General features: G+C 47.5%; 1 protein-coding gene across 2 annotated transcripts in view; it reads left to right on the top strand.

Moving 5' to 3' along the window:
* LOC147104930 (guanine nucleotide exchange factor DBS-like) overlaps window positions 1–24,503 on the top strand; it is a 226,255-nt gene that overhangs the window by 184,597 nt on the left and 17,155 nt on the right. Inside the window, exon 15 of one of the 2 annotated variants that reach the window (XR_015072374.1) lies at window positions 6,585–7,353. The exons of the other annotated variant lie outside the window; for it this stretch is intronic. The gene's annotated coding sequence lies outside the window, so the exon portion shown is untranslated. The remainder of the gene's footprint in view (window positions 1–6,584; window positions 7,354–24,503) is intronic. 2 annotated transcript variants of the gene reach the window in all.

The following is a 24,503-nucleotide window of genomic DNA, read 5'->3' as shown; positions in this document are numbered from 1 at the left end:
AAAATCATTTAACTGCGGACATATCACCAGTAAATGGGACAGAGTTTCGGCCTGTGTCCCACACACTGGGCAAGTTGCCCCCTCCACTCGCCCAATCTTACATAAAGCCATCATGGTAAAAATCCACTTATGAGCTAATTTGAAATCCAGTACAATCCATTTTGGACATTTAAAATTCGCCCACACTCCCTTCCAAATCCTGTTGAAGTCCAGCTGTGGGTATATACTCTGCCAAAACTCCTGACCAGCAGGTGTCTTGAATCTCTATTCTCTAAATACCCCACAGAAATCTCGAGTATGATAGTTGTCAAATTGGACCAACTCCTCCCCTTTCTCCAGCAGAAAGCTTGGAAAAGCAGAACGCATTTGACTTCCTTTGGAGATTTCCACATTTATTTCTTCCATCCAGTCCTGTGCCATTGCCCTCACAATCTTCTCATACATGATCATAATTGCTTTTTCCTTCTACCTCCTGATCCTCCTCCCACACCATGTCCCTCACTATCTCTTCCGGCAACCAAACTGGAATTACCTCGTATAATACATCTTTCACACATATAATACCAGCTTTTATAAAAGCTTGATTAAATAATACCTCTCCTTCAATATTGACCCACCTGTTCAAAAATAAGGGCTGTTCTAAAAATTCCTCAGCACCCTTGGGCATAAATTGCACACTTTTTAAAAATTGGGCCCAAGTCTCTACAACCCCCTTATAAAACCTAGGGACAGGTTTAATCAATTTCAAAAACATATTGTATTCCATATACAATATCCCCTGCCCTCCTATCCCACTTCATTTTTAAAAAATGCTCAAAACAACTCTTCTAAAAACTTGTATTTGACTTCTGAAGAAATCTCTTCATCCATTTGATTCTAAAGGATTTTTTTTTCAAATCAATATCTGGGAAATTGAGTCCTCCCTGATTTCTCCATCCAATGATGGTATTGTAAGCCACCAAGGCTGGATTCCCTTCCCATAAAAACCCCACACAAGCCTCTTGGATGGACTTTTCTGCCCACTCCGGAATATCCTCCGCCATCAATAAGTACCATAGCTTAGATAACAGGAGAGTGGACACCACTGTCACTCTTCCTTGCACTTTCAACCACATTTTTTCCCATCTTCCCAAAATCTTTTTAATTTTCATAACCTTCAGATCCCATCTGCATATTGATGTATCACTGACACCAACCCAGAATTGGGAACCGCAATCCTGACTGCGCCTTGTTCTTTCTGCATCAAGTAACCTAATGGTTCTGCTACCAATGTGTACAGCATTGGGGACAGGGAACAACCCTGTCTTACTGATCTCTGTATCGGAAAATACTTGGATAAAAAAAACATTACATTTAACATAGCTGAATATGTTTGAATAAAAAATCCTTATCCATGCAATAAAATATTTCCTGAAAACAAATGCTCTCTAAAACCATCAATAAAAACTCATGAGAGACCCTATCAAAGGCTTTCTCTTGATCTATCTTTAACACATAAGCCTCCCTCCCACTCTCTTCCATGAGCTCGATCGCATCTCGGATTGCGACCACAGAGTCCGCGATGACCCGGCCTATGACTCCATAGGACTGAGAGGGCGAAACTATCTGTGGCATCACCTCCTTCATATGATTTGCCATAACCCTCGCCAAGATCTTATAATCCACATTTAATAATGTGATGGGCCTCCAATTCTTTAGATCCCTTCTGTCCCCTTTATTTTTATATAAGCTAAGCTTATGATATCTCTCCTCATAGATGGGGCCAGGTTTCCCTCAATTTTAATCTCCTTAAAAACCTCTAAGAGAAATGGACTTAAAATCTCAAAATTCTTTATAAAATTCTACCCTGATCTTTCCCCTGCTTCATTCACTTATTGCTACTTTTATTTCTGCTAATCCTACTTCTTTGTCACACATGCTTCTCTCATCCTCCTTTAAACCCTCTTCAATAAAAGCGTTAACCTTCTCCATCGCCAAATTGGAAATGTCTTCTTTTGTATATAACTCTTGATAAAAGCTGCTAGCCGCCTCCAAAATCTCCCCACTTTCATGATCTTCTCCCCAACCTTCAACTCTCCAATTAATGATAATCTCTGTCGCAGCTTCTCTTGCTCTAGAAAATATCTAGTGCATCTTTCGCCCTCCAATGCATCTCCAGCCTTTGCATGGAGAATGGCCCCCTTGCATTTTCAGCTTGCAATAGTTCCCACTCTTCCTTTAAAACCACCCACTTGGTCTCTGCTCCCTTATCCCCTCCGTCAGCTGCTTTACAGATATCCATAAACCTTCTGTTTATATTCTCTTCTCGACGCCGGTTAGCTGCCGCTCTCTCTTTCTCATAACATAACGAGAAAGCTTTTACCTCATCGTTGAAATTGTCCCACCAAACTCTTCTTTCTTTCAAGAAAAAAGGTTCCTTCCGAGCATTCTTTATTATCTTTATAATCCCTTCTTTATAAGCAATTTCTTTCAGGTATTGGTTATTTAAAATCCACACCCCTGGACCGATCTTAACTCTGCTGTTCCTAATTCTAGGAACCAAAGCTGAGTGATCACTAAAAAATACTTTTTTTTTTATAATAAATCCCCGTCACCTCAGAACTTAACCCTTCCCGCATTAACACAAAATCTATTCGGCTCTGTTTTAGAACATCACCCACCCAACCTGTTCTGGGGAACTCCCTTTTTATGGGGTTCCGATCCCTCCATAAGTCTCTCAATATTAAATTTGCCATCATTTTTACAATCATCCCTCTGGAGTTATCACCCTTTAAGGTCATCTGGGCTGAAATGTCCATCTGAGATAAAAATACATTAAAATCCTCCACTATACAAGGGTTTTCCACCTCTGCCACTTCAGTGATTAAGCACTGAAAAAACTCGCGACACATGCAATGGTCGTTCGGTGCATAGATATTAAAGAGATCGCAATTAAATTCCTCCATTTTTACCTTTAGCCATAAAGATCTCCCCTCAGTGTCCTTGCCCACCAAGGTAACGTTCTCTTTTATGGACGGACTCACCAAAACAGCCACCCCTCTACGGTTATTGTTTGTGCAACTTGCAAATGCCTCTACCTTCCAAACTCTTTCTAGGATATCCTCATCCCAAAAGGTTTCTTGCAGACACAAGTCCGAACCTTTAAAACCCTGCAACAACTGCTGCAATTTCTTCTCACTCCTCAGTCCGTTCACATTAATCGAGACCAATGTAATCATGGCTCCGAATAAGTTAAGTGTGCCTGATAATCTCCCCATCATTTAATCTCCGGCCCTTCCCTCCTCTCATGCTCCTTCCCAACTTTTCGGGCAGCTGTTGCTTTCTCCTGCAGCCTCCGGCTCTTTTTCACCTCCTGTTTGAACCTTCCCTGCAGTTTCAGCCTCTTCCTTGCATTAGGTTTGGGCAGAGGAGCTGCCCCTTCTCCCTCCTTCTGCCCCTCACTAACCTTTCCCTTTCCACACGATGCCACCCCACCCCCCACTGCATGTCTCCTTCCCCCTCTGACTCCTCACGCTCGAGCTCTTCTGTAACCTCCCGTCCCTCCTCCCCGTCAGATACATAATCTCCCTTAGAGAGTCTTCCTGCTATCACGATTTCTCCAACAATGCCTCTCCCTTCAGCCTCATCTCCACCGCTGACCCTTGCTCCCCTTTTCTTCTCTCTCTGGGACAATGATGCGTCTTCCACTTTCTTGCTCCCTTCTGGCGTCTTTGTCTCCCCGCTCCCATCGTTTCCCTTCTGTTCGCTGGCTGTGTCCTCTGCCCGCTCCCCTCCTCCGGCCGCTCCACTCACACTTCCTGCTCCTTCTGTCATCTCCTCATCACTCAAGGGGCTTCCTTCTACCTCAGACTCTCAGTGGATGGGGCCTTTGTGACATCCCACAGCTCTCCGCCCTGCAACTCCGAGCGATGTGTCCAGACTCGCTGCAGTTATAACAGTACAAGTCTGGACAGCTTCTTACAAGATGGTCGTGTCCAAGACAATAACAAACCTTCACCTGGTTACCATGCAGTACCCGGAGGTACTGCACTCCTTCCATTGTCTCGAATTTCATTCTATACGGCAGCGACCTCACTCCCCCAGGGAACTGCTCCTTCACATAACGGGTTCCATCTGCTACCCACGTTCCTGGATAGTATCGCCTCTTTGTTGCCGAGCAGGTCTTAATGTCCCACGACTCCAATTCTTTTATTAGCACATCTTCCTATATAAACCGGTAGGTTTAAGAATGAGACCACCACCTCTTCAGAATATAGCAGCGATACCTCCAAGAACCTTCAAACTCAGTAAAAGTCTTTCCACCTTCTCTCGGCCACTGACCGTCACCTCGAACCCAATGTTCAGCTTTGGTCGGCAGGCAAAGCAGCTTCCTTCACCGCAGTCTTCATGCACAGCCTGGATAATACCCCAAGCTCATATCGCTTTATCCTCACACTGAGCCACCACCATGTTTTCCTTTCCAAGCCTCCTGGGGTCCCGGCCCAAATCTTTGGGCCTTTTCTTCTCCCTTCCCCCAACATTTTCTCCCCTGATTAAATTCATCCTGCAAATGTTGTCCTCTGAGGGGCCGGCACTCCGAGCCCCTCTGCAGCCGTCTGACTGCTCTCTATGGACCAAAAAGGCCCTAAAATCTGAAATAAGCAACCCAATCGATTGCCATAAGACACATAGGCAACATATTAGCCCATTGAGTGGGTGATCGGCACTCAAAATGTCTTGAACCCAGTTTTCAGGGTTCGATGTCTCCTTTCTCCTCCACCCGAGGGCTGTGGGTGATGTGAAGTATGCAACGTGTGCTTAATGCCCAGATGTTGTTGGAGTTCAGTAGATCCACCCCACGTGCCACCACAGGTATCTCACCATACCCGGCAATGACGGGAAGACTGATGGGCAAACCAGGACACTGGTTGGTGCCCACGGCAACTCCTTGCTGTAGGGGTTCGCAAAATCCCCTCAGCCCCAAAGATCGGGAAATATTAATCCACATCGTGGACGAAGACTTTGCGTGATTTAAATTGTCTCTGGGTTGGACAATGTTTTAAAACATACCCAGAACCGCAAGAAGTCTGCATTAAGCTAGGCAGCACTTGGACAACACCGGAATCAAAGAACTTTGTAAAAAAAACGCACACATTAAGACAGTACATTTTATTAAAAAATTGTACTCGGGTTTGGTAAATTGCCCGGGGATAAAATGGCCGTCAGACTGCGTGGCCGAGGACAAAGGACCTGGAAGCAGCTTTCTGTGTCTGTGAAGCAATGGCAGTCAAATTCTGTCAATCAAAAGGGGAGTTTCCCCTCCCTGCAGAGACAATCGATGTTTGTTTACAGAAACTGCTACTTTGTGTACACAAGGGATTAAACCACTTAGGCTGCGGTTTCAGTGACCACAGGACAATGGCTTCTGTTTACTATAGCCTCCCAGGCTGCTTACATAGTGATATACAGCCCCATTCAAAACCCATCAGGATGAACGGAAATGGTTCAATAGCCCATCACACACAATGAACTCAGCACAGAAGAGACATTTGGACTGAGGAAGGGAACACTTTAAAAATGAATGGGTTTGAATCACCCATTACTGGACAATGGGGACAGTTGGATCCCTTTTGTTTTAGCCCAGAAACTTCTGGATCTGGGCGGGAACATTTCGGCCCCAAAATTGGGGTGTAAGAGATGGATTCTCAGAGGCATCTCTCTCTCTCTGGCCTGCCTCCGTGTGCCCTCTACAGCGTGGAGTCTGTCTGAAGAAGTAAAACACCAGCAGTTTACTTTTAAAACACTGGGGTGTTTTTCACTTCTGGGCAGTGAAGATCCAAGATCGCAGGGCACGGAGCTAGCATTGCAGTGGTGAGCATATATGTTTCTGGCCTTCCACAAGGCAACTTAGGATAGGCTTAGGGGTGGGAGTAAAGTGGGGATTTCGTTAGAATTGTATTTTAGTCGATTTCCCTCGTTGTGTCCATTTTTCCTCCCCTATTTAAGCAATTTTTAACCGTGATTACTTTGATCGTGTGGTGTAGTTTCTTAGTTTTAATAAAATTTGACTTTCTTGCATCCAGACCATTTGTCCGTTTTTATATATCATTAATTATAAGTTCCTCTAGTCAGAACTGGAAGGAGGGGTTTAGCGATTCGAAACCGCTGATTGGAATTGGTCACAGTGCAGTGGAAAAGGCTGCCTGACCAGGTAAGCTACCGTAAACCAGGTAAAGGATGCCCCCCTACATTGCTGTTGGGGGCAGTAGGAATTAAATGGTTAATTCAGATGGTCGAGTCTGTCAATGAGACCAATCAATTTCTGGCTAAACACATTGGAAAATCTAAACAGCAGACTAAGCAGCATTGTGACAAAAATGTCAAGCCATCAGAATATGAGGCTGGTGACTTGGGATGGCACTAAATTACAGTAAGAAAGAACATCGATTTGAACCAAAATGAAAAGGACCTTTTCCTATCGTAGATAAAGCCAGTCCAGCCGTTTACCTAATCCGGTGTCTTGGTAAAGGTAACTAAATGGGACCACATCAACCAGCTTAAGTCAGTCAGAAGTGAAACTGATAACTAACACACAATATGCTTAGTTTACAGAACTGAAACTGGAAATGGAGATTGGACGGTATCGACTGCTCCGACTGATATCCGACCTGGGGGCGGGTCCACAGCCAACGACTCAAGCATGCAACGTCATGATCGATGGAGATGGAGTTCAGAGAGGAACCAACACATAGCTGGACCAGTCACTACTGGGACTATATATACTGGGGACAGGGAGCCCATGAACTGTGGACTGAATGAAACCATAGTAACGACTTACCAGATCCCTGAAGGGCCGAGTCTTTGTATTCAATGTTCAGAATCGCATCACATGTCTCGGTGGTGTTGCAAGTGGCTGTTGTTGTTATATTTGTATTATGATGGACTGTTTAAAGTGGATGCTTAGAATGGAACAGAACACTGTGCAATCATCAGCGAACATCCCCACTTCTGACCTTATGATGGAGGGAAGGTCATTGATGAAGCAGCTGAAGATGGTTGGGCCTAGGACACTGCCCTGAGGAACTCCTGCAGCGATGTCCTGGGGCTGTGATGATTGACCTTCAACAACCACAACCACCTTCCTTTGTGCTGGGTATGACGCCAGCCAGTGGAGAGTTTTCCCCCTGACTCCCATTGAATTTAATTTTACTAGGGCTCCTTGATGCCACACTTGATCAAATGCTGTTGTCAAGGGCACTCACCTTACCTCTGGAATTCAGCTCTTTTACCCATGTTTGGACCAAGACTGTAATGAGGTCCGGAGCCAAGTGGTCCTGGCGGAACCCAAACTGAGTGTGGGTGAGCAGGTTATTGGTGAGTACGTGCTGCTTGATAGCACTTTGATGACAAGTCTACAGCACTGTAGCCGGGATGTTGTGGGGGTCACAGCCTTTGCTGTATCCAGTGTGCTCAGATATTCCTTGACATCACGTAGAGTGAATCACATTGGCTGTAGACTGACTTCTATGATGGTGGGTCCTCAGGAGGAGGCCGAGATGGATCATCCACTCGGCACTTCTGGCCAAAGATGGTTGCAAATGCTTCAGCCTTGTCTTTTGCACTCACTGCTGGTTAATTGGATAAAGATATGAAGCAGTGGAAGATCCAGGTTTACGGTGGGAGTGTGTGCAGTAGTGGGACCGCCGATAGATGCACTGTAATGTTTGTTCACACTGTGGTCAATCCCAGGCCCATCAGACATCGAACAATCAACTAATTGATATCCTCCTCAGAGGAGAAATAACTGGGGTCTATTTGGGGTCAAAGTACCTACAAAATATGTCATGCCTGTTGATGGAATTTCAGAAGCAAGTGAACTCTCTTTGGCAGACTTAGGAACCCAATACTAAACAATAATTTCAAAGGCTAATGGAATGTTGGCCCTTATCTGAAAGGGCTGGAATACAAAGGGGTGGGAGTTACATTCCAGCTGTGCAGAGCGCTGGCCAGACCACATCTGGAGAACTGCATCCAGTTCTGGCACCACATCTCAGGAACGATGTATTGGCCTCGGAGGGGGAGCAGCGCAGAGTCACCAGAATGATATGGAGCTAAAAGGGTTAAATTATTAGAACTGGTTGCATAGAGACATGGCACGGCCCCTCAGTCCCATCGAATGCTCATCCTGCGCCACGTGGGAAGTCCAGGATGCTTCTCGTGTCCTGGACAACTGCAGGTGCAGGAAGTGTCGTCAGCTGGAGGAGCTCGAGCAATGGTTGCTGTCACTACAGTGCATCCGCGAGACTGAGCGTGACATGGTTAGCACTGGAGTTGAGGCGGAATCAGCGGTGGTACTTAAAACAGCGGGAGACCGGGCAGCGCCGTCCTAATCGGGGGCGGTATCAGCGGGAGACCGGGCAGCGCGGACCTAATTGGAGGCGGTATCAGCGGCGGTATTTAAACAGCGGGAGACCAGGCAGCGCGGTCCTAATCGGAGGCGGTATCATCAGCGGCGGTATTTAAACAGTGGGAGACTGGGCAGCGCGCTCCTAATCGGGGGCGGTATCAGCGGCGGTATTTAAACAGCGGGAGACCGGGCAGCGCCGTCCTAATCGGGGGCGGTATCAGCGGGAGACCGGGCAGCGCGGACCTAATTGGAGACGGTATCAGCGGCGGTATTTAAACAGTGGGAGACTGGGCAGCGCGCTCCTAATCGGGGGCGGTATCAGCGGCGGTATTTAAACAGCGTGAGACCGGGCAGCGCGGTCCTAATCGGAGGCGGATCAGCGGCGGCCGAACCTTCGATGATTTCCAAAACAAGGAGTGACATCATAGGACAGCAGGTAGGTGATTGGTTGGGGAGTATCAAGGTTTATTTTTCTCTCTTCTCTCTAACCGAGGACAATGGTTTAAACTCAGTGCGGGAAACTACAAAGTACTGTATTAAATTTATAGCTTAACTAATTAAACTAATTAATATAACTATAAATAGTCGTTGAATAAAGACTTTAACTAATTAAATAAATAAAATAAGGCTAGACTAAGATATGGCAGAGCAGGTTGTGTGTCTGGACTGCAGTCTGTGGGAGTTTGTGGACAGCGAGACTGTCCCAAGCGAACACGTCTGCAGGAGATGTCTCCGTCTCGAATCTCTCCGGCTCAGAGTCATTGAGCTGGAGAGCGAGTTGGAGACACTCTGACACATAAGGGAGGAGGAGGAGTATCTGAACAGTTTTATCCAGAATACAGTCAACATCCCAGAGGAAAGCACAGTTTCAGGAAGGGGAGGGTGTTAGGGAGCCGGGTAGTGGGGACATGGGAGAGATTGAGAAGGAGGTCCCGCAGACACTGGTCCTGTCCAACAGGTACGATGTACTCGCTGCCAGTGAGGACAAGGAGAAAGACTGCAGGGAGGACAGCCACACTGGAGACCAAGGCACTGTGGCTCAGAAGGCTGTCCAAGGGGGAAGAGCAGACTAGAAATGTGGTGGTGATAGGGGACGCTATAATTAGGGGGATAGATAGAGAGATGGCAGAAATATTAAATCATTATTTTGCTTCAGTATTTACCAAGGAGATAGAACAGGTGGACATGACATTGGATGATGAGATTAGTAATGAGATAAGCGCATTTAAAATAAAAAGAGGGGATATATTAAATAAACTAATCAAACTCAAAGAGGATAAAACCCCTGGTCCGGATGGACTGCATCCACGCATTTTAAAAGAATCTAGGGAAAAGATAGCAGAGGCATTACTACACATATTTAATAATTTGTTAGAAAAAGGTGTAGTGCCAGAGGACTGGCGGATAGCTAATGTAGTACCAATATTTACGAAGGGAAATAGAGCATGTCCAGGGAATTATAGACCAGTCAGCTTAACATTGGTGGTAGGAGAAATAATGGAATCCCTACTAAAGGAGAAAATAGAAGAACATCTAGAAACCAAAAATATAATAATGAATAGTCAAAAGGGAAAGTCTTGCTTGACCAACCTCATTGAATTCTTTGAAGAGGTAGCAGAGAGAGGAGACAATAATAATGGAGTCAGGGGACAAGTAGCAGAATGGATAGCTAGCTGGCTTCAACACAGAAGGCAGACAGTAGAGGTAAAGGGTAGCTATTCACAGTGGCAGGTGGGTAGTGGTGTTCCACAAGGATCAGTGCTGGGACCACTGCTGTTCACAATTTATATTAACGATTTAGACTTTGGAATCAAAAACACCATTTCTAAATTTGCGGATGATAACAAATTGGGGGGATAGTCAATACTGAGGAGGACTGCAACAAATTACAGGGACATTCATAAATTCGCAGAATTGGCATATTCTGTGAGGTATTATATTTCGGTAGGAAGAATAGGGCGGTTGTAGGAATGGCTAGATTCCTAACTAAAGGACTGAGGTCGAGTCAGTCTATCAAACAAACGATGTTTAATGCTATTCAACAGAGTTTAACACGAAAACACAGGAGAACTAAATTACAGGTCTGTACTCTTTGCTGGCTCCACGAGGACTGGCTAGGGCGGCTCCCCAGCCTGACGTCATCACGTTTTCCCGCTGCTGGAGGATCACGTGATCAACGTGATGATGTCATCGCATTTGGTCTCATTCTTAAAGGGACCACGCTATGTACATGCAATAATATGAACAAAGATACAGATTCATTCTGTAGCTAATAATTTGTTAAAGATAATTATGTACATTAGATCAGAGTCCCCTGGTGGCTCTGCCACATGCGCCCCCCCAGAATTGTCTTTAACAGTAAAAGTCAATCGACTAGGAGGTCTGACAAGCCTGTCAGAGCGACTCCTGTATTCTTGGAGTGGACGTTGTTGAACAGCTGGTGGGCTGGAAGCCTTGGGTCTGGCGTGGATGCAGCGGGAGGTCGACCACGTCGTGGTGGCTGTGCGGTCTCTACTGGCCGGTCGATGTCCAGGTGTGCCGGTTTGAGACGGTCAATGGATATGTGGTCAGGTTTACCACCGATGTCTACGGAGAAACTCTTGTCGCCTGTCTCCAGTACGCGGAAAGGGCCTGTGTAAGGGGCCTTGAGCGGATCCCTATGGGCATCATGACGAATGAATACAAATTCAGCATTCTTTAGCTCCGCTGGTATGTGTGAAGATGGAAGGCCGTGATGCGAAGTTGGGATAGGCGCAAAATCCTTGGCTGTTTCCCGGTGGTTGCTGAGTTGGTCAGCTGCGGACCACGGCTCAGTTGGAAGCGGCAGGAAATCTCCCAGTACGCGGAGTGGCTGGCCGTACACAAGCTCCGTGGCGGACGATTGCAGGTCCTCCTTGGGTGGCGGACGATTGCAGGTCCTCCTTGGATGCCGTGCGAAGACCCAACATGACCCACGGAAGCTTATCCACCCATCCGGCACCTTGGAGGCTGGCCCTCAGCGATGCCTTTAACGATCTGTGGAAACGTTCGCACAAACCGTTTGCTTGCGGGTGATAAGCCATGGTGCGGTGAAGCTTGGTGCCGAGACCCTGGGCCACAGTGTTCCAGAGCTCGGAAGAGAACTGTGGAACGCGGTCTGAAGAAATGTCCGCCGGAACGCCAAAACATGCGACCCACGAGGAGAGGAATGCTCTGGCGACATCAGCGGACATAGTAGACACCAAAGGAACTGCCTCTGGCCATCTAGTAGCACGATCGACCATGATGAGGATGTGTGTGAACCCCTGTGACGGTGGAAGTGGCCCGACGAGGTCCACGTTGACATGGTCGAATCGACGTTCTGGTACTGCGAACGTAGCCAATGGGGCCTTGACGTGACGTTGCACCTTAGACTTTTGACAGACGACGCAGGTGTTAGCCCAGTCGCGGATATCCTTACGCATTCCTCTCCAGACGAACATAGCCGACATTAATTTTTGAGATGCCTTCACGCCAGGATGGGAAAGCCCATGTATGGCGTCAAAAACTTTGCAGCGCCAGGCAACTGGAACGATCGGGCAGGGATCTCCCATGGAGACATCGCAGAGTAACGAGGTGCCTGCTGCGTGGAACTGCACATCGGCCGGTTGGAGGCTAGAGGTGTCGGTGCGATACGCCTGTGTTTCAGGGTCGGATGCCTGATCGGTGGTCATGAGGGCATAATCGATGCCCAGCTGGACCGCCCGTACGGTCGCACGAGAAAGGCAATCAGCTACCAAGTTGTCCTTGCCAGCTACGTGTTGGATGTCTGTCGTGAATTCTGAAATGAAAGTTAGCTGTCGCTGCTGTCGAGTCGACCACGGTTCGGCGGTGTTGGCCATGGCGAAGGTCAGTGGTTTGTGATCTACAAACGCAGTGAAGGGACGTCCTTCTAACAAAAAACAGAAATGGCGGATAGCCAGGAACAGCGCCAGCAACTCCCGGTCGAAAGTGCTGTATTTGCGTTCATTGCGCCGGAGTTGGCGGCTGAAAAACGCCAGTGGTTGCCACGTCCCGTTGACCCACTGTTCCTGTACGGCGCTTATGGCATAGTCGGAAGCGTCAGTGGTAAGAGCGATGGTGGCACCTGGCAGAGGGTGCGCCAACATAGTTGCATTGGCTAGAGCGGTTTTTGTGTTGTCGAAAGCGTTGTCCATTTTGACCGTCCAGGCTATAGTATCCTTTCCAGCCTTGCCTTTGAGGGCCTCGTAAAGGGGCTGCATGAGTCGTGCTGCCTTCGGTACAAAGCGGTGGTAGAAATTCACCATGCCCAGGAATTCTTGAAGAGCCTTGGTGGACTGCGGCCTTGGGAATGCCGTAATTGCTTCGACCTTTGATTGCAGCAGAATTGCGCCCAAGAAGTCAATCTGCTATAGGCCGAACTGACACTTGGCCGGGTTGATTATGAGGCCATGTTGGCCGAGGCGCTGAAAGAGGGTGCGTAGATGGGAGACGTGTTCCTCTTTGGTAGAGCTGGCTATCAGGATGTCGTCGAGGCAGACAAATAAAAACTTAAGATCCCGCAGGACCGAGTCCATTAGTCGCTGAAAAGCGTGTGCAGCGTTCTTGAGCCCAAATGGCATCCGTAGAAACTCGAACAGTCCCAAGGGAGTGATGACTGCAGTTTTCTGGACGTCCTGCGGGTGTACGGGAACTTGGTGGTAGCCACGGACGAGGTCGACCTTGGAGAAGACTGAGTTTCCCGCCAAATGGGCGGAGAAATCCTGAATATGCGGGATCGGGTACCAATCGGGAGTAGTGGCGTCATTAAGGCGTCAGTAGTCCCCACATGGCCGCCATCCGCCGCCGGCCTTCAGGACGATGTGGAGAGGCGAGGACCAGGGACTATTTGACTGGCGAATAATCCCCAGCCGTTCCATCGTGGCAAACTCTGCCTTCGCAGCCGCGAGCTTGCCGGGTTCCAGGCGCCGAGCTTGTGCGTAAACTGGAGAGCCAGTCATAGTAATGTGGTGTTCGACACCATGCTTAGTGGCCGAGGAGGAGAAAGTGGGCTTGGTCAGCTCCGGGAATTCACCTAATAGGCGAGTGAACTCGTCCGGCGAGGACAACGCGCAGGAGACAGTGTGCGATGTTGCGGAACTGCAGAAGCAAGGGGTGGAGTGGAAGGTGGCCTCGTTAACCAATTGACGATTTCTTACATCCACCAAGAGGCTGTTGGTGCATAAGATATCCGCGCCGAGGATGGCTTACGCAACCTTGGCTGTGATGAATTCCCATTGAAACCGTTGCCCGCCGAAGCACACCTGGACCCACCGTTTGCCAAAGGTACGAATGGCCCCGCCATTAGCTGCCTCGAGGGAGAGGCCATGCCTCCCAGACTGAATATCGAGTGCTGAGGCAGGAATTATGTACAACCGCTCTGAGTCCTTTGGTGGCTCCGCCACAGTATCTAGCAATGATTTAGACTTCAATGTCGGGGGCGTGATTAAGAAGTTTGCAGATGATACAAAAATTGGCCGTGTGGTTGGTAGTGAGGAAGAATGCTGTAGACTTGCAGGAAGATATCAATGAACTGGTCAGGTGGGCAGAAAAGTGGCAAATGGTATTCAATCCGGAGAAGTGAGGTCATGCATTTGGGGAGGGCTAACAAGGCAAGGGAATAAACTATAAATGGTAGGACAGTGAGAAGTGTAGAGGGACATTGGAGTGCATGTCCACAGATCCCTGAAGGTAGCGGGACAGGTGATAAGATGGTTAAGAAAGCATACGGGATACTTGCCTTTATTAGCCGAGGCATAGAATATAAGAGCAGGGAGGTTATGCTTGAACTGTATAAAACACTAGTTAGGCCTCAGCTAGAATACTGCGTGCAGTTCTGGTCACCACATTACAGGAAAGATGTGATTGCACTAGAGAGGGTACAGAGGAGATTTACGAGGATGTTGCCAGGACTGGAGAATTTTAGCTACGAGGAAAGATTGGAGAGGCTGTGGTTGTTTTCTTTGGAACAGAGGAGGCTGAGAGGAGATTTAATTGAGGTGTATAAAATTATGAGAGGCCTAGATAGAGTGGATAGGAAGGACCTATTTCCCTTAGCAGAAGGGTCAATAACCAGGGGGCAGAGATTTAAAGTAATTGGTAGAGGGATTAGAGGGGAGTTGAGGAGAACTTTTTCCACCCAGAGGGTGGCGGGGGTCTGGAACTCACTGCCTGAAAGGGTGGTAGAAGCAGAAACCCTGAACGCATTTAAAAAGTACTTGGATATGCACTTGAAGTGCCGTAACCTGCAGGGCTATGGACCAAGAGCTGGAAAGTGGGATTAGGCTGAATAGCTCTTTTTCAGCTAGCACAGACATGATGGGCAGAATGGCCTCCTTCTAAGTTTCTATGATTATATGAGACTAGGTTGGTATTCCCTTGAGTATAAAAGATTAAGGGTTGATCTGTGCTGGTGTGGATTTGTAGTCTAAAGGTGAAGCAATTATGGGTAGGGAGGGTGGACCATCTATGGGGGAGTCAGATTCATCTGCCAGAACCTCTCCGTTAGGAACAGACTCGAGCATTTGACGAGTCCGTCTGGTGCACAGAGCTGGGTTTGAGCTCAGGTTCATGTATCCAGGGCTCGGTTGTCTTCCAGGACTGGGCTGTGGGAGGAGCAACCTCAAATTCTGCACATCCACCTTCCAATGGAATATGGTGCGTATCCACACAGCGGGCAATGATGGAGGCAGGGATTTTATGGCAGTTAAACTGCTCATCATTCTGCCTGGGGGGGGAGAGCCTGGGATCTGCTGACCCTCTAATGTACGCTGCATGAGTATAAGAGGGAGGAGGATGTGAACCAACCTGTTCTCTCAGTTGCACATCTCCCACTGCCTCTGTTATTGGCCTGCCCAGAATTGTGAGGGCTTCTTTCTCAGAAGCACTTAGAGAAATTCCCCTGCCTTTCATTAAAAGTGACTTTCTGGTACAAGAAAGTAAACTAGTCTGATATGTAGCTGGCTGCCATGACATTTTCTCACAGGTAACATCTGTGGTAGGTAAAATTTTGGAGTCCATTATTAAGGAGACAGGAACAGGACATTTGGATAATCATAATTTAATAGGACAAAGTCAGCATGGTTTTATGACGGGGAAGTCATGTTTGACAAATTTGCTGGAGTTCTTTGAGGAAGTAACATATAGGGTGGATAAAGGGGAACCAGTGGACGTAGTGTATTTAGACTTCCAAAAGGCATTTGACAAGGTGCCACACAAAAGATTATTGCTTAAGATAAAAAATCACGGGATTGGGGGTAATATTCTGGCATGGATAGAGGATTGGCTATCTAACAGAAGGCAGAGAGTTGGGATAAATGGTTCATTCTCAGACTGGCAATCAGTAACTAGTGGTGTTCCGCAGGGGTCAGTGCTGGGTCCCCAACTCTTTACAATCTATATTAACGATTTGGAGGAGGGGACCGAGTGTAACATATCAAAGTTTGCAGATGATACTAAGATGGGAGGGAAAGTAGTGAGTGAGGAGGACATAAAAAACCTTCGAGGGGACATCGACAGGCTAAGTAAGTGGGCAGAGATTTGGCAGATGGAATACAATACTGGAAAGTGTGAGGTTATGCACTTTGGCAGGAAAAATCATAGAGCAAGTTATTATCTTAATGGCAAGAAACTGGAAAGTACTGAAGTACAAAGGGATCTGGGGGTCCTGGTGCACGAAACTCAAAAGGTTAGTATGCAGGTGCAGCAAGTGATTAAGAAGGCCAATGGAATGTTGGCTTTCATTGCTAGGGGGATAGAATATAAAAATAGGGAGGTATTGCTTCAGTTGTACAAGGTATTGGTGAGACCGCACCTGGAATACTGCGTACAGTTTTGGTGTCCATACTTAAGAAAGGACATACTTGCTCTCGAGTCAGTACAAAGAAGGTTCACTCGGTTAATCCCGGGGATGAGGGGATGGACATATGAGGAGAGGTTGAGTAGATTGGGACTCTACTCATTGGAGTTCAGAAGAATGAGAGGCGATCTTATTGAAACATATAAGATTGTGAAGGGGTTGGATCGGGTGGATGCAGGGAAGATGTTCCAGATGATGGGTGAAACTAGAACTAGGGGGCATAGTCTTAGAATAAGGGGCTGCTCTTTCAAAACTGAGATGAGGAGGAACTACTTCACTCAGAGGGTGGTTGGTCCATGGAATATGCTGCCCCAAAAAACTGTAGAAGCTACATCATTACATAAATTTAAAACAGAAATAGACAGTTTCCTAGAAGTAAAAGGAATTAAGGGTTACGGGGAGCGGGCAGGAATTTGGACATGAGTCTAGGTTCGGATCGGTCATGGCCCTGTGGGTAGCGGAGCGGGCCCAGGGGCCGTGTAGCCTGATCCTGCTCCTATTTCGTGTGTCTAATTCTGTTAGATTCAGGAGATGGTTCTGTGATAGTGGATTGGCAGTTAGGATCAGATCAGCCATGATCTTATTGAATGGCGGAGCAGGCTCGAGGGGCCGATTGGCCTACTCCTGCTCCTATTTCTTATGTTCTTATGTTTGTTCTTAGGTAGCTGGCAGCAAGCAAGCTGTTAATGGGCTAAGATTAATGGTACAAATCATGGGAGACTTGCAGTGTATTCAGTCATGGAAGGTTACGAGGGAAGGTGATGCTGGAAGTGAAGGAAAGGGGTGCGAATAGTTTGGCAGCCCCTCCTGTGCATTACTGGTTAACTCACCGGTAATTAATTACCTGTGATGAAGCTTATTCCCATCCATTGCATCTAGAAGGACCCTTTTTCAATTTTGGGGCCGACCCTTTTATGTTGCTGCAGCTCTTTAAATGCAGCAGCAGATTACAATTTCTTACTTCCCCTCCTTCAACACCTCCTAATGGGGGCCCGAGCACAATAAACAAATGAGAATGAATGCAATGGTAGCTGATGCAGGAGGTCCTGCCCGGTCACACGTCTAGCATCGAATCCATCCACTGGGAACTCCATTGGTCAGAACAGGATTGTTATTTATTTCATAATAGAGGTAAAATTAAGAATAAACATATTTACAAATTATGAATAAACATATTTACAACAAGAATCTCTCAGCACAGTCTGAAACAGGTGGAGAAGGATCGGTGAGTCTGTCGAGTTGAGTTGGATCGTCCACGCTGGATCCTTAAACAGCAGAGTTTCTCGATCCATGTCCTCCTCCGGGCCGGCTCCGGTGGAATCTGAGAAAGGACGACTGATAAGAAGACCGCATCCCCGCGGAGACGAGGCCCCATGTGTAGGAAGGACCTGCAGCACTTTTCATACGAGTTGATCCTCCTGGGGAAATCTTTGATGAGTTGCAAGGAAAGGACATTCAAAAATTCCTCATACTTCAGGCTGCCTTCCCGTGAATGCTCCTGAATTATTCCACAAACCCTCTGTGAGCCGATATATGGGGCGACTGAGCACAGTGTTAAAAGACAGGCCCTCTGGACCTCCTCACTCTCTTCATCCAGGTGTAGCAACAAACTGACCAGGTTCAGGTGGATCTCGTCCATAAAGGAAGCCCTTGAATGTTCATGTCCACATGTGGCCAAAGTGCCAAACACAGTAAATGCGGCAGCACGAACCTGAGCAGAATTGAACTCAAAGCAACATCGAATTCCTTTTGCGATATCAATACAAAAGGGTCTGATAGCATTGACACTCAGCTGGTCCAAGAGCTTTGAGAGAGTTGATGTCACTTCAATCATGAATTCCTCCTCATGGTACTCCTTGCTCTGCAGTATGTTGCTCATTGCAGCCAACAGGTCTGAAGCGTGTCTCTCCATCACTCCAGGTACTCCAATCGGAATATTCCCCAGGCCTCGAACACAGAGCAGCCTGACAGCCAGAGTCGAATCAAGTAGACCCGTGAGCAAACTATTCACCAGGATGTTAGTGAGCCGCGCGTGGGAGGTCAATGAACATTTTAAAAGTTCAGCAAAGAAGGCAGCCACTGTGGCTTTCTGACCCTCCTGTGTAGTTGACAGGACAGGGGCAAGATCCAGCACAATCCCAACCAGCTGGTGCTCATTGAATAAGCTCATCGCTCGAGAGAGCAGAGCGATCCCCTTGTGGTAGGTGTGTGGGTCCAACATCAAATCCCAGCCTCCCTTCTCCTGGACGGAATCTACAACCACTTCATTGTGCGCTCGATTCAGCAAGGCCCTGAGAGTCTTCACTGACGACAGGCAAAGCTCTCGGCTTTTGCACATTGGTGTTGCTGATCGATGTTCTGACAGCTCCAATTCACAGCAAGGAATGAAGTCAAAAGGCAAATTCACGTGGATACAGGAACTGAGATGATTTAATAGAGCAGCGAATAACTCAGAATATAAGGCGTTAACAACCTCGGCAGACTCTGGCTCTGAGACCATCTCGTACAGAGCGCTTAAAACAGCCAGAGCATCAGGGCTCTCATCCTCGGTCTCTGAATGGCTCCTTTCATTCAATGGCACTGATCTGTTCATGTATTGCATCAGTTGTTTGAATGATGAAAAAGCCAGTTGGGTCTTCTTTGCTACTGAGCGCCAGATGGCGATGGTGCGCTCGTCCACGGGGAACCTGAGGAGACAACGCACAACAGCTGGCAGGTGCTGGGAAGTGAGGAGAGTGAAGGTTTCTATCACAGTCAGTGTCACTTCCTTCTGTCTGATTGCCAGCATTTGGAGGTGCAGCGCCTCGAGGGTCTCTGGGAGCTGATCCTCCAGCTCAGGGCCACGTCTCTTAACAACAGCTTTCATTATAATAGCAGCTGTATTGGAACAGCTGGGGTGGTGGTCAACCAGCCCTTTGAAGAGCATAAAGAGCAGGTTGGCCAGCTGGTCCCGGGGCAAGTGCTGGGAAATGAGATCTGCGAGCTCGGAGCATCCTTGAAAGAGGACTGTGGTGTCTGTGCTCGCCAATCGCTGGCCAATTCTTTGCAGAACCTGTTCCTGCTCAATTTGCTCATCGAGATTCACACCTTCATAACACGCCTGGATCTTCAGTAGGATGTACAAACTGTCCATTGCCCTCTGCCGTATGGGGAGCAAGGGGTCAACACATCGTGGCAGCAGCTGACCAACTACAGCCCCCAAGTCAATCGGTGCCATTATATTATCAACATCACGCTCCTGCCAGTAGAATGTCAGCAGCTTCGAGGTCACGTCTACTGCTCGCTCTCTTTCGTGACCCCTCGGTGATATCATCCACTTCTCCAAATATTTGTGTATGGTCTGGAGACCCTCAGGGGACAGGTTCTGAAGCAAAACCTCTTTGAGGAGACTGTATAGAGCAGCCATACTTTCCGTGTAAAGAGTCTCTCCTCCTCCTGGGTTAGCAGGTGTCCCGTCCTGGGCCTGGTTGGGGTCCACAGGAACCAAACTGAAAATACTCCTCAAGCAGCTTTGAATTAACTGGCAGTTATCAGCTTCATTTAACCGTGGGTTCAGTTGGACAAGATGAAGGCAGGCATTCATTGCCAACTGCCGAATCGGAGTCTGCAGCAGCTCTGTGGGCTCAGCCTCGATAAGTTGTTGCATGTACTTCAGTAGCTCACTTTTCCTGCTGAAATTCAAGGGGAATGTCCGACTGCTGGACTGCACTGCTCTGGCTATCAGAGTCACGGTCTTTATCAGGCTCAAGGTCAGAGTCAAGTCCATGGATCCCGACTTTACCCCCTGTCCAAGCTGGCTGAGTTGGTCACTTAACACTGGCAGAATGTGGTTCTCTATTCGCGATAAACAAAGGTCTGGTGGAGCATTGATTGCCAGATACCCATAACTAAGAACCAATGTGCTCTTAGCATCATCCGCCTCAAGATCAGACTCATCCTTACGGACACGGAGGAAAGTTCTGGACTTCTTCAGGAGGTTTAAGTTATTATAATCCACGAGGCTGCTGAAGGTGGCTTCAAAGTTAGTGATAGAATAGAAACCAATTCCAACAGCTACACCCTCTCTCTCAACGGTCTCCCTGTGCTGAGCAATCTGTAGCATTTGTTCAATCTCTTTCTGTATGTCCGTGCTGCCTGAGTGATGTAGCACCATCCCAAGACATTTATATAGAAACCCCTTCTGTTGTGGATAGCTGTGGGAGATTGTGATCTGTTGGTTTATTTCATCGATCAACTGGCATGTCCACTGCTCGTCCTCAATTGTTTTCAGAGTTTCGGACAAAAGCAGGATCAGTTTCTCCTCCCATTCTTGCTGGGGCAGGGTCTTCTCGGAACTCTCCACCAAGTTATTAACTAACAATGGAATCTCCTCCTCCCACATCTTCACTATTGCTGTGTGAATATTCAGGCTCACGGCCTGTAGTAGCCTCAGTGCAGCAGCACCGCGGCCTTCTCCCTCATAGGGACAACAAGCTAGAATCAGAAGCCGTGTCAGCAGTGCCTGAGGTTTCGGGAGATTTGCAATTTGTTTATAAAGGAGGAAATACTTCTCATCTCCCACTTGCAGCTTCTTCTTTGCAAGTCGTGTTAAACACTGGGAGACCATTGTTAGCCCTTTGGTGTATTGAGGTGAAGTCATGAAGTTTAGTAGGAATGGCCAGAGTACATCCTCCATACTCTCCAGAGCTGTCAGAGTCAACATCATGACCTCACACATTGGACTCAAATCTTCATGGGTAACCTGATCTCCATCATTATCCAGTGGGATTTGGTTCCCTGAGTCTGTGGAGAGAACATACTGTTTCAGGATAAACTCCACCATTATTCTTCCTCCCTCTAGATCTAGGTAACCTTCGTGAGCCATGGCACCAATTGTCTCCACAATCAGCTTCTTGACATTGTTGTTGTTGTCTAGAAGCGTTAGTTTCAAACCAGCCACAATTTGGGCCTTCCTCCTTTCCAGCTGTGAAGGGACAGCCCTGATGAGGTGCTTGAGGACACTTAGTGTTCCCAGTCTAGTTTGTGGATTGTTGGTCTCCAACTGGGGGAGAAGGAATTCCATCAGTGAGTCAGCATGAGCTTGGGCCAGAGCAGTGTAGCAGCCAAGGATCTGATTACGATTCTCTGCAGCGAGCCGGTTATCGCAATCCACTGGAATACAAAACTGTTCCTGTAAGTTGCTCAGCAGACCCTCCATCTGTGTTCTCAGACTTTTGCTTCCCATATTGACAGCAGTAGCTACAATCTGACACAGACTACGGGTGATAGCAAGGTGTTGGGATTGAAATTTGTACAGATCCAGGATTCCAGGAATTAACCTTGGCAGTTCTACCTCTAGGCGGTCTTTGGGCATCAAGGTGGTGGAGTAGCCCAGAGCTTCCACTATTATGATATTTAATGGAGACTCCTCCTTCTCAAGCCACTTATTAAAAAGAAAATCATAAGCAATGTTCATCTCATTGGCGAAGGATTCTTTAGTCACTGTTGTCTGTGGGCGCTTCTCTACATCATCCACGTAGAGTAAGATGTTCTTGCTAAACGCGCCCAGTGCTGTGGCAAACACTGATTTATGGTAGTCTAGCCTGACCTTCTTCAGTACTGGAATCATAATCTCCAGGACGGGCTTTATTAAAGGTACCATCTCATTGACATGGGCTGATGACAGCTTTATCAGTGTTTTGACCATGTAAACATGGCATGGATACCCTGTCTTCATACCTTCCAGTGTAACTGCCAGCACTTTTTGTAAAAATCCTAAGCCAATGGTAACCAGGAGGTTACATGCAGCTTCCTGGCTTAGCTTATGTGCCTCAATCAGCGTGGTCGCTCTGAGGGAAGCCATAACGATGAGAGAGTCAGCCACATGGTGTTGAATGAAGCTGACTTTGTCTTGGACGATCATCTCCATGGTGTTCAGAATGATTGTGCTCTGTTCATCTGGGAGCCAGACACGTTGCCAGAGGTAGCGACGGCAAGTGAGGAGGACATATTCTGGCCACTGCTGGCCCAGTCTATATATCGTCTGGGATATTTCTCGTCGAGTGTTGTCATCATCATCGACCAGTCTCTTTAACAGAGCCTTCAAGAAAGCGTGAATTTTTCTACCTGGTTCTTGCGCCATTCTTGGGGTCTCGGTGGATTTGTCTGCAATTTGTAATATCACTATAGCAGGGGTATAAAGATAGAAGAAAATATCATTTGACGCATTGACTTTAGCTCCAGAAAACCAGCTTCCCCAGCCTAGCAACCAGCTGTATGGTGAACTCCTCCAATATCCTGAATTCATCCCCTTACCTGGTGGATCATTCCAAATGTTGATCACCCTTTGAGCTAGAAATGCACTTTTCATTCATTTTAATGAGGTCTCCTTTTCTTCACTTGGCATGACAGGACTCAGTGAAATATTCTGGGTTCACCTTCTCTGTGCTGATGATTGGCTTTCTTTTCTATCAATGTTTTGTATCGATTACAAAGTGTGGAGTCTGGTGTGTGACGGACGTGTGCGAGACCCAAGGTTTCTTTCTGTGTCGTGGTGGACCTCTCATGAGATGACATGTTGGGTGAGGTGGGGTAATGGTGGAGGTGGGGTGCTGTGATTGAAGGTGTTGATGTCGTACAGCAAGTAGTTTCTGAATGAAGTGAGATTGAATTTGTGTGGGTGTGAGATTGGAGATGGTGAGTGATGGGGAATGTGGTGTGTCTCAGAGTACGGGAGTGGTGTGTGAGATTGGAGATGGTGAGTGATGAGGAATGTGGTGTGTCTCAGAGTACGGGAGTGGTGTGTGAGATTGGAGATGGTGAGTGATGGGGAATGTGGTGTGTCTCAGAGTACGGGAGTGGTGTGTGAGATCGGAGATGGTGAGTGATAGGGAATGTGGTGTGTCTCAGAGTACGGGAGTGGTGTGTGAGATTGGAGGTAGTGAGTGATGGGGAATGTGGTGTGTCTGAGAATACGGGAGTGGCATGTGATTGCAGATTCTCCAACATGAGTGCAATCTAGGCCCCAGCCCACCAGTTTTTCTGGTGCTCCATTGATGTACCCAGAGGAAATTGAGGTAAGGTGGCCTGGTCTGACACCTACAGCCAATATAGTGGACAGAATTGTGCGCATGCTTCCTGCCCAAAATTTTGGGGACTTAGGAGGCCATGTAGTGCCTGAAAAACATGGGCCATGCATCCCAAATTCAAGACCAAAATCATCTAGTATAAAGAGTTAAGAACTTGGATCTCCTGCATCCCCCTGTGATCCTGAGCTAAAACACACTCCCTGTGCTCCAGGATCCCCATTTCTCCTGAAATTAGACAGCCCTGCTAGTGCTGCTGGAGGCTAGGACCTTATCTCCCTGCTTCCAACCCTGGGAGTTTTCAGAGTCTCCCCAGCGCCTCCAGACCCACCCCAGCGCCTCCAGACCCACCCCAGACCCTCCAGCCCCTCCCCAGGGCCTCCAAACACTCCCCAGCGCCTCCAGCCCCTCCCCAGCGCCTTCAGATACTCCCCAGGGCCTCCAAGCACTCCCCAGGGCCTCCAGTGTCACGTGTCAGGAATCACACTGTCTGTGTCACGCTCACACTTCACTCACTCTAATATCATATTCAGAAAGTTTAAACAAATCACAATTCAAGTGCTTCATTGCTTTTCAATCAGAATAACAATAATCAATTCTACACAGAAACTAATCAGCTGCTCCCAGGTAAACAGCACAATTTATAACACGACAAACATGTAAAAACATTAAACATCTGCTAAATATATTCCAATTTTCCCAGAAAAGTTCTGCCATGAGGCCTATGTTTTGCCATAAGCCTGGGGCTTGAGTTTTGCCCTGAGGCCACTGTCAGCACTCCTGTGTGGCAGGTTTCTAGCCGTCTGGTGCAATGCCACAGATATCCTGCCGAATCCCACAGAGGAGTTTTACCAGAATGGTACCGGGGATGAAAGACTTCAGTTACTTGGAGAGACTAGAGAAACTGGGGTTGTTCTCCTTAGTGCAGAGAAGGTTAAGAGCAGATCTGATCGAGGTGTTCACAATCTTGAAGGGTTTTGACAGAGTAAATAAGGAGAAACTGCTTCCAGTGACTAAAGGGTCGGGAACCAGAGTCACAGATTTAAGGTCATTGGCAAAAGAACCAGAGGCCACATGAGGAAATATTTTTTATACAGCGAGTTGTGATGTGGAATACACTGCCTGAAAGGTCGGTGGAAGCAGGTTCGATAATAAATTTCAAAAGGATATTGGAAAA

The sequence above is a fragment of the Somniosus microcephalus genome, chromosome 19 (assembly GCF_052327205.1).
Source record: "Somniosus microcephalus isolate GS21.2 chromosome 19, FLI_Smic_1.0, whole genome shotgun sequence".
Classification (NCBI taxonomy): domain Eukaryota; kingdom Metazoa; phylum Chordata; class Chondrichthyes; order Squaliformes; family Somniosidae; genus Somniosus; species Somniosus microcephalus.
The sequence above is the reverse complement of the archived record's forward strand: the minus strand, read 5'-3'. Positions and strand labels throughout refer to the sequence as shown.